This window comes from Neofelis nebulosa, chromosome 5 (genome assembly GCF_028018385.1).
Source record: "Neofelis nebulosa isolate mNeoNeb1 chromosome 5, mNeoNeb1.pri, whole genome shotgun sequence".
Taxonomy (NCBI): Eukaryota; Metazoa; Chordata; class Mammalia; order Carnivora; family Felidae; genus Neofelis; species Neofelis nebulosa.
Genome location: NC_080786.1, coordinates 33,127,858 through 33,137,484, shown reverse-complemented (window position 1 = coordinate 33,137,484; position 9,627 = coordinate 33,127,858). Strand labels below are relative to the sequence as shown.

The 9,627-nt window shown below is 39.0% G+C and overlaps 1 pseudogene; it reads right to left on the bottom strand.

The window, feature by feature from the left end:
• Nucleotides 1–7,455: 7,455 nt before the first annotated feature.
• LOC131513090 (large ribosomal subunit protein eL6-like) lies at nucleotides 7,456–8,343 on the bottom strand (annotated as a pseudogene).
• Nucleotides 8,344–9,627: the final 1,284 nt, after the last annotated feature.

Sequence of the window (9,627 nt, the reverse complement as noted above, 5' to 3'; positions counted from 1 at the left end):
AATTGGAGACAAGGGATATTTATGATGGCAGAAAAATTTACATGAGGCGTTCAGCAGGTGCTTGGGGTCAGACAGGTGTTTTGTGAGTTCTCAGTTACCAAATACCAGTGGAGGGCCTTCTGTGTGTTCTAGTGTGGAGGGTCCCAGGACCACCACCATGCATATAAATGTCTCAAGGACTTGGATTCTAAGGAGGATTGTTGAAACACCAGGAACAAAAGAGGTCTACAGGAAGGTGTCCCTTCTATCCTCACAAGCTGGCAAGACATATGGGGAGGGGGATGTTTTTATTTCTACTAAGTGACTAAAAATGTGAGTGAGGGCAAATCAGTCTTAGAGTAGACTCTAGGTCCCCTACCCACAAACCTGGGCCCTCTCCCCTGGCCTCCATCTCCCTTTCCTTTTGCTTCCACCTTGCAATTAATTTGTGGCTACTGTTTTCCACACAATAGGAAAAAAATTCAACATGTGTATTTGTCAAGTCAGGAGCCATATTCAAAACCACTATCAGAACACAGTTACAAAACTCTTTAATACCTCTAACCAGACCAATGGTAGCAGTGTGAAGGAAATCCTTTGGCGGGAATAGAAGAACATGATTCACTAAGATTTAAAGCCGAGCCCTGCCTCTTAGCAAGATTTATGTCAGCACTCCCAACTTGGAGAAGGAGCAGATTCCTGGAGCAACTGGATGCCAACTGAGAGATGTCTGCATGGGAGAGGCTGGGAGGCAGGTGGGGGGTACCAAAAGCCACACTGGCCAGGCAGAAATGGAATTCTTGGCTTTAATGTTCCTTTTGCCTGCCTATTTTCATCTTTATAGAACAGCCCCTTCCCTGTCCTTCCCAATTCCCCATTTTCTTTTCTTTTTTCCTTTCTTTAAATGCAGTCTAATCCCGAGTATGAACTGATGTAGTTTGTGTGTTAGGGGGAAAAAAATCTCTCTCTTTTTCTGCCTTTTTTTTTTCTTCTTCTTCCCCTGGCCCAGTTCATTATTTTTCTTTCTTGTCACTCAGTGTGATAGGTTGAACAGAAGTGCACAGATGAGCACTGAAAACGGTGTCACAAGGCCTTAATCTAGTCTTTAATGCCTGACTTCAGAGATGTCATTTATCTTCTAACTGCAGCAGGCATCCACCAACTTTATCTCTAATAATATATTGATGGATTAAAAGGGTCGGGCAGGAGACCGGGCTGGAAAAATTGCTTATTGACATCAAAATACAGTGCCCTCAACCTGATAAACATGGAGGGCTCGTGTATCTCCCAGAATAGTTGGCGTAGCTATAATTTTTTTTCTAACATGTTTCCCCCAGGTTCATGGGGTGGTCCAGTAAAATAAACAAATACTAAACATTATTTCTATGCTGACATGGCCAGGGAACACACAAGATATTTTAGGAACACATTTTTAATGTCAGATTTATAAATATACCCCCCTTATTTATGACACCTTATGGCATATACTATGACAACTTGAAACAGGCACCTATAGTCTTGGCAGCATTCAAATATACTTCATGCAGTTTGCTGGAGCAAAAGCTCCCGCTAGTACCTGATTATGCTTTTGGACGGCCAGTAACGTAAGGCTATTTCAGCAGAGAGATGAGGCTAGTAATCTCAGAATGTAAATGAAGAGAGCCTTTGGAAAGGTTTCCTTTGTTTATTGTTCTCTTCATTTCATTGTTTGGTTGGCAGCTACATGTTTCAAATCAGGGTCCCCTTCCCACCCACCCCCATAGGCTATGCCTATGCAAGTGAATTTTAGAATAAACCAAAAAATAATTGTAACCTGCTAACTCCTACTTAGTGGGTAGTTCCTAAACAGGCTCTTTTCAAAATTACCTGTTGTTGGACTGAATTACGTCTATTTTTTTTTTTGACCTTAGAAATTAGTTTGCATGTAAAGATACTCTCCTGGGAATGTGTTGCTTTTTAATTTCATAAGTAGCAATGTTGTTGACTTTCACCTGATTTTCAAACGAAAGTGACTTCTTCAGTTCAACTTCCTTTGTCTGGAAAACAAGCTCTAAAAATACCTTCTAAGAGGAGGGAAGTGACCTTATTTTAGTATTTTTTTTATTACTTCATAATATCTTTTTCAGAGTACAAAGGTAATGTCATATAGGTTGTCTGGCAGACGTGCTTTTAAAGGAGATTTGCAGAAATGACACAGTATTCCAGCATTTTATAAATTTTGTAGGAAATGTTTTTATGTTTATGCTCCTGCTGATATGACAAGAGCACCTTATTTGGGATTGCCTAAGCCAGGATCCTGGATGTCAGTGTCTGAACCTAGAGGTCCTACAGAGGAAATTCTCCACAGCCCAAGAAGACCTGTGGCCAAGCTAACTGTTGTCTACTTGCTCCAGCTATACAAGGTACTGATCCTCTCTTGTAGCAGTTTCCCCAACTATAAAAGGGAAAGAACAATAGCATTTATTTCATGGAGTTGTATTAAATGTGTTCATATATACAAAGTGGTTACAGTAGTGTCTGATACATGGTGAACGTTCCGTAAGTCTCACCTAATACTGTTATCTTCCTCTTTAAAATTACTAGGTTTGTAATGACATCTCTTTCCTAAAGAAGGATGACCTGAGATATGGCCAGAAAAGGAAGGTATCCACTAAGAGTAAATGTTATGGAAGAGCATCAACAGTGAGGGGGGGTGGAGGTTCTGAGGCCAAGAAGGATACTAAAATGAAACAACACAAAAGCTGGCAAAAATCCTAATTGCGTCTTTATCTATATGGTGGCAAAATTCTGATCACAAGATGAGAAGAGAAGATAAGCATTAATATGTACATTTTCAAAACAAAGCATCAGTGTCCCTTGACCACTTCTATCGATTTCCTGGCCAAAGAGGGTAATATATGAGGGTGGGAGTGACTGGCGTTGTTGCCTAAAACCCTGATACTAAAATGACGGTCTTTAAATTCACAGGTTCTGGAAGAGTTTGAGAAGAAAAACTGAATTTGGAAAGTAGAATGGAGCCCATCCCAAAATGACCTGTCAGTCTTCCTTGAATGCTCTGGAATAGACCCTGTATCTAAGAAATGTCTTCTATATTGAGAGCACTGCAATTAGCATGAGTCATTTGGCTACATGGACAGAATTCAAAGTGCAGAATATAAAAGCTAAGAATCCAAAACTAATCACTTAAAGAATCCTCTACACAGAAACATTCAAAGGAAGATTAAGGATCAATGTGACTGAAGTACACAAGCTGAATCGGGAGTAAAAATAATAATACACACAATTTACAGGGCACTGACCATATACCAGGTCTGTCCTACTCCAAAGACATGCTCTCAATTCTAACATTTACATTCCAAACCACATTCAGGCTCTGACTGCAGGAAGCAAGGGCAAGACCGATTCCCAAGGTTCTGAGCTAGTGGGTTTTACTGGCAAGGAAGGAGGAAACTCTATGTTTCATGTGCCTATGATTTGGCCTCATACACATGAAGATGATCCCTGAGCAGATGGTCCCCAACCTTAGGAACTCTAGAGATTTACTCCTTCCTCCTCTGTCTTCAGTTGTCTTCTGTGGATAAAGAAATCATCAATTCTTAGTGCTGTCATCAAATGGAGTCAACCGAAGGTAAGACAATAGAGGGCCCATGACCCAGAAACCCTATTAAAATACTAAAGGGTCCATCCAGACTCCCATTATTCACTGTCTTCACAGAAGACAGATTTCCTTCTTACAATTTCTGTTTAAATTTCTCTTCTTGATATTTCTAAGTTCAACAATCACACTCTTGTCCCACTAATTAATCTGTATGACTTGCTTTATAATCAGTGAAAATCAAACAACAAAGAGAAGAGAAATATAAGTCCCAGCTGATTCCAATGTGGGTTTTGTTCTCATTGTCCAAAAAGAAGCCAACCTTGTGAGTTATGGGCCAGGTGCCAAGTGTTTCTACATCAATTTCACATCTAACCTCACCACAACTCTGTAAAATAGGTATTATGAGCAAACAGACTCAAAAAGGGTGGGTGACTTGCCCAAGGTCATGCAACAAATAAACAGCAACATCAAGATTCAAACCCAAGCCTCTCTGTTCATCAAGTCTGACAGTCCTAGCCACTTGTCATTTGGCATGGTATTGCAACATTTTGGATGTGTATCTATACTTGGGGATGTAATAAAACCATAGCAGAGGAGAACACATCATCTTTCTTAATCTCTGTTTATAGAAAGAGGCACAAAGAATATGGGGGTAATATCAAGGTAATATCAAGGTTCAAGGGTAACTCTATACCTTTGCTTATGACCTCTTTTAAAACTCAGTTCTCATTCCAGAATTTTCCTTGAATATACAATGTTTCTTTCTCTTAAATTCACATATACTGCCCAGGGACTCCTGATGATGCTAGAATTTTATTGTGATATCCAGATGGTCCTGTCACCATTTTCAGATGCTCCCAAGGACTCAGCTCTCCCTGTAACTAGAGGTGCCACTTTCTTTTGCGTGCTCAGCGGTGTCACTGATGATAGCTCAATTATCAGAGGGTATAGATCACTCTGGAAAAATCGATCTCTTCCTACCTGATTGCACAAGTGTCCCCTTCATTGAAGCACAAAGCACATGTGAGGGCTGGTCATGAGGAGCATCAGGATAGTGGCCGCAGCTGCAAAGGAAGATTCAGTCAGTGCAGAAAGAGGGTGGTGACGGGGTATCTGGATACAGAGAAGGAAGTTGGCAACAAATGCTGGATGGACTAAAGCAGATTCACTTTTAGTATAAAGTATCACATCAAACACCAAGAAGCTGTATGTCAAATGACATACAGCCTAATGAGGCTAAAAGGTCAGTGCTGAGATTAACAGGGCAAACAAAATGAATAAAAAATAGTAAAGACCAGGGGTGCATGGGTGGCTCAGTCCGTTAAGCATCTGACTTCGGCTCAGGTCATGATCTCATGGTTCATGGGTTCGAGCCCCACATCGGGCTCTGTGCTGACAGCTCAGAGCCTGGAGCCTGCTTCATAGATTCTGTCTCCTTCTCTCTCTGTCCCTCCCCCACTCATACTCTGTCTCTCAAAAACAAATAAAACATTGAAAAAAAAATTTTTTTAATAGTAAAGACCAGCAAACAGCAATAAATGTATTCACCCAAATAAAAAAACAAACAAGAAAATGAGTCTACTTACCCTAATGCAGTAATAGTAAAACTACTCATCAAAGAAAGAAACTAAAGATTCTGGAGAGGAACAGAAATGCAAAGCATAGGTGTAAGTTCTCCAGAACACTCTCTGGGGCCCCTTACCCTCTGTAGGAGAGCAGCTGGTGGTGACTCATCATGTTTCCACACTCAGCTTCTGTCCTGGGAGGTCTATCCCACAGTCTCTTGCCACTATAATCTCCTCAACCAGTGACCTTCCCTCTCAGGTGCCAACTGGCAAAATATTTAATCAAGACTACTCTCCACAATGTCTACTTGATCCAAGTGAATCTCACCCACCAAATAGCAGAGAGGGCTACTGGCTCCTTTCTGGAGTCCCCATGCTGTTCCACCCTCCCATCTTTCTCAGGTTTCCTCACCTGCTGTTCACATAGACACATAGGCACACCACCAAGTCTGCTACCCAACTGGGGAATGAGATGCCAATGAGATGTTTGGTGCTTCCCCCTATCACTTGGGTTTTGGGGGCAGAGGAGACCGCTCCAGCACAATGATGGTTTATCATGGTTCCCATGATTTCTTCTTCTCCTTCATGTTCTGATTATATAGTTAAGCTCCTGGGTATTTGTGTAGATAAAAGATCCAGTGAGGCTATCCTTGATAAGCCCCAGTTACTAGGAGGTTCTCTAGAATGTGAGGTACTTGATGTCTCCTTTCCCTCAGTTTTTTACCCTTTAGTGGCCATTTCAGAGGAAGCACAAATCCCAGTGAACACCCTGTTACACACACAATTACTTTGCACTATAAAACAACTTAGTAAAAACATGCATGCAACTTTTTTAAAATGTCAACAGGAATACATATTTAAGTAAATTACTAAAACTGCTAAAATGAGAGACTATAAGAAATAAATATATATGAAAGAGAAATTAAGAGACATGGAAAATAGACTGAGGAAGTACAATTGATAAGAGCATGAGAAGGAAAAGGTGGTGGGGTAAAGGAGTTGGAGTCGAAGGAAGATAATAGAAAAGAAAATGGCTAAGAACTTTTTGCAGAATTAATTAAAGAGAAGACTCTTCTGATTTGGGTACCAAAATGAAGGGATGCTTAGGTCGCTCAGTCAGTTAAGCATCTGACTCTTGATTTCAGCTTAGGTCATAATCTCACCTTTAGTGACTTCGAGCCCTGAGCCAGTTGTCAGCATGGAGTCTGCTTGGGATTCTCTCTCTCTTCCCCCCTCTTCGCCCCTTCCGCCAATAAATAAACTTTTCAAGTACCAAAATGAAAACCAAACACGGTAAATTAAAATATATCCATGCCAAGCACATCTTAGTGAAACTGTAGATAATCTGGAACTAAAAGAGTATCTTAAAGCAACCAAAAAGGAAAGTTAAATTATGTATAAAGAAATAGTTCTATGTCTTAATAGCAACTGCTCATTAGCAACAATAGAGGCCAATCGAGTACTATCTTCAGTGTGCTAAAAGTAAGTAACTAGTAACTTAAAATTCTTTGCCCAGCAACACTATTACATAAAGGCAAAAAATATATTTTCAAACAAATAAAATGAGACAATTTACCATTCCTAGTTTCTTGCTACAAGAATCACTAAAGAATATTCCTAAATAAAGATGTAATGACAAAAACAAAAGATATATGCTCAAAGCCACCCTGGCAAAAATAATAAAAATATGTATGTATAAGGTTCTTAACTGAAATATTATTTGGAAGAGAAAAGACCAGAAACAACCCAAATGCCTATCAATAGAAACTGGTTGAATTAACTATGGGGTACTATGCGGTCAAAAAGGGAATAGGGAATATCTTAATATACTATTATGAAGAAATCTTCAAGATATATTATTAAGTAAAAAAAAAAAGCAAGATGAGAAGTATTTACAGTTACTTCTGTTTATTTAAGAAGAGGGATATAAATATGTATTTGCTGATATTAAAAAATCATAAATCATTTAAAAAATTGTTACCTATAGAAGAGGGAAGAGCATTGGTTAGAGGATAAGGATAGACCCTGGACTCCTTTGAATATGACCTGTTTTGTAGATTTAATCTTAGAACCATGTAAATATTTTACATAATTATAAGACAAAATTAAATAAAGCAATCCCCAAGAATAACTTTTCAACATAACAACTTAAAGGAGTTATTCCATATCACTTTACAATATAGTAATTTGACTATATATCCCTAAAGGGATAAAACCTAACAACAAAAATGAGGGAAACATATATGGTCTTTAGTAAACATGTTGCTAGTAATAATGTCAATATTGTTTTATTTTTATTTTGAAATGGATCAGTTATTTAATTAGGTCCTTTGTAAGAAATTTAGAACACTCCCATTTGTGTGGATGAACTCCACCTGTGAGAGAAAACAGAGTGAAGGTAGCCCTGAAGCTGAGGAACAGCTTTGATTTTTGGTAGCATTTACAAGTCCACAGCTTTCTGGTCAATCTTGCTCTGCTCTATTATCTCATATTTCTCTTTCTCCATGTCAAAGACTTCACCTTCCTGGTGGCTGGGTTCATATAGCTTCTTCTTCTTGAAGTAAGCATCAATGAGATGTCTTGGGATTTTCATGTTGCTTATAACAGTTTTGGTGGAGGTGGCAATCACAAGTTTCTGGTGTGTTCTATGCAAAGAACTTGATTGAGGGCCAGAGATGCAGTCACAAGTGGCAAGCCACTGCTCAGCTGTTTCAGGAAAACTACCCTCTTATTTCTGTGGTGCCCAGTGAGGATGACCAAAATGGTCCCAGGAGTGATGGTAGCTCACAGTTTTCTCACATGCTGATTGAAAGGTTTTTTGCCATGGCTCAACAGCTTTCGAGGCACATTTTCAGTAGGATAATACCTAGGCATTTTACAAAGTTTAACCAGTCAGGTACCAGCATTCTTGTCACCACCATCTGGTTTTGTGATAGTAGCAAGAACCTTCTCCTACTTTTTGTATTCAACCCTAGATTTAGCTGCTGAATACTTCCTCTGGTACACTGCCCTTCTGGAATAGTCAATTGGGAATATCTGCCACTTCCTCTAACTAGGACAGGGTTTCGGCTGCATTGGGGCTTCCCCTTCTTTGGCATTTTAGCCTTAAGGTTACCCTTCTTAACTCTGCCACCAGCATCAGCCTTCTTGGCTTCAGGTTCTTCTCCTTAGTATCTGGTTCTCAGCTTTTTCACCCACCATCTTACAAGATGGGGAAGACTCAATATTGTTAATATGAGACAGTTATATAGTATTATAAGATAAATAAAATGAGTACTTATTCCACTATGGTTAAAAAGTAAGGCTTTCAAGGGCGACTGGATGACTCAGTCAGTTAAGTATCTGACTCTTGATCTTGGCTCAGGCCATTATCTCATGGTTCATGAGATTGAGCCCCATGTAGGGCTCTGCATGGGATTCTCTCTCTCCCTCTCTCTGCCCCTCCCCTGCTCATGTTCTTTCTTTCTCTCTCAAAATGAATAAACTTTAAAAAAAAAAAGACTAAAAAAAAACAAAACAAATTAAGGCTTTCAGTATTGTTTAAAGAAAACACAAATGTAAGATGAAATAAAAACTCTGTAGGCTTAAAAGTTCCAAATTTGAATAAGAAAGATGCATATGAACTTAGAGTATATTCCATCTTTAAAAGTAACTCTAGCATTGAAAGGGCCTCAGAATAATGATGAGTAGCAATGAACACCACTAGCACTCAGATTATGGTTTCTAAAGGTCATTTCCCACTTGAAGGAACCAAGTCTCCTTCAAGAAATTGTTGACTCTAGGTCTGGGGCAGAATATGTCCAAGATGAGTTCAAGTATTTTGTCAACCAGTCAGCAAGGAAACTATCTCAATTTATCAGGATTATGCCAAAGAATCTCAGGAGCCAAACCAAAAAGACTCCCACTAGCCAAAATTGGGACAAGTTGAGCATGTAGATAATAACTCCAATAGGTTAAATGTATCAAATATGTTTATTCACATGTGATTGTTATTCATAATAAAACTAAAACCAAACACAACAAAACTATACAACTCAAACTCCTTGGAGGATGCTAAGGAGTCAACTGATTATTTTGAAGAAAAAAAAAAGAAGAAAGAAAAAAGAAAACATTTAAGCAAGTTTTCTGCATAACCTGTACCTCTGGGTAACACAATGGTCGATAGTGGGAAGTGTCTTTTTATAGACATTCCAGCTAAAGAACAAGGAGGAAATGACAGAATTAACCTATCAAGTTTTGCAACCTCTCATGAATCGATGGATCTGAAATAATAGTCATCTAAACCACTAACCAGAAATTATGTGCCTCCTGATCAAAGAACATACCACAACCTTATAAAGTAATCTTTCTAAAAATAACCTTTTTTTTTAAGGAGCCTGAATTTGAACAAGCCTCTAGATTTAAACACTAGTTTGCAGGAAAATCAGAGATCTGAGGACGGGAAACTGTGGGATAAAGGACCCCTTTCTTCAACGGAAAAATATA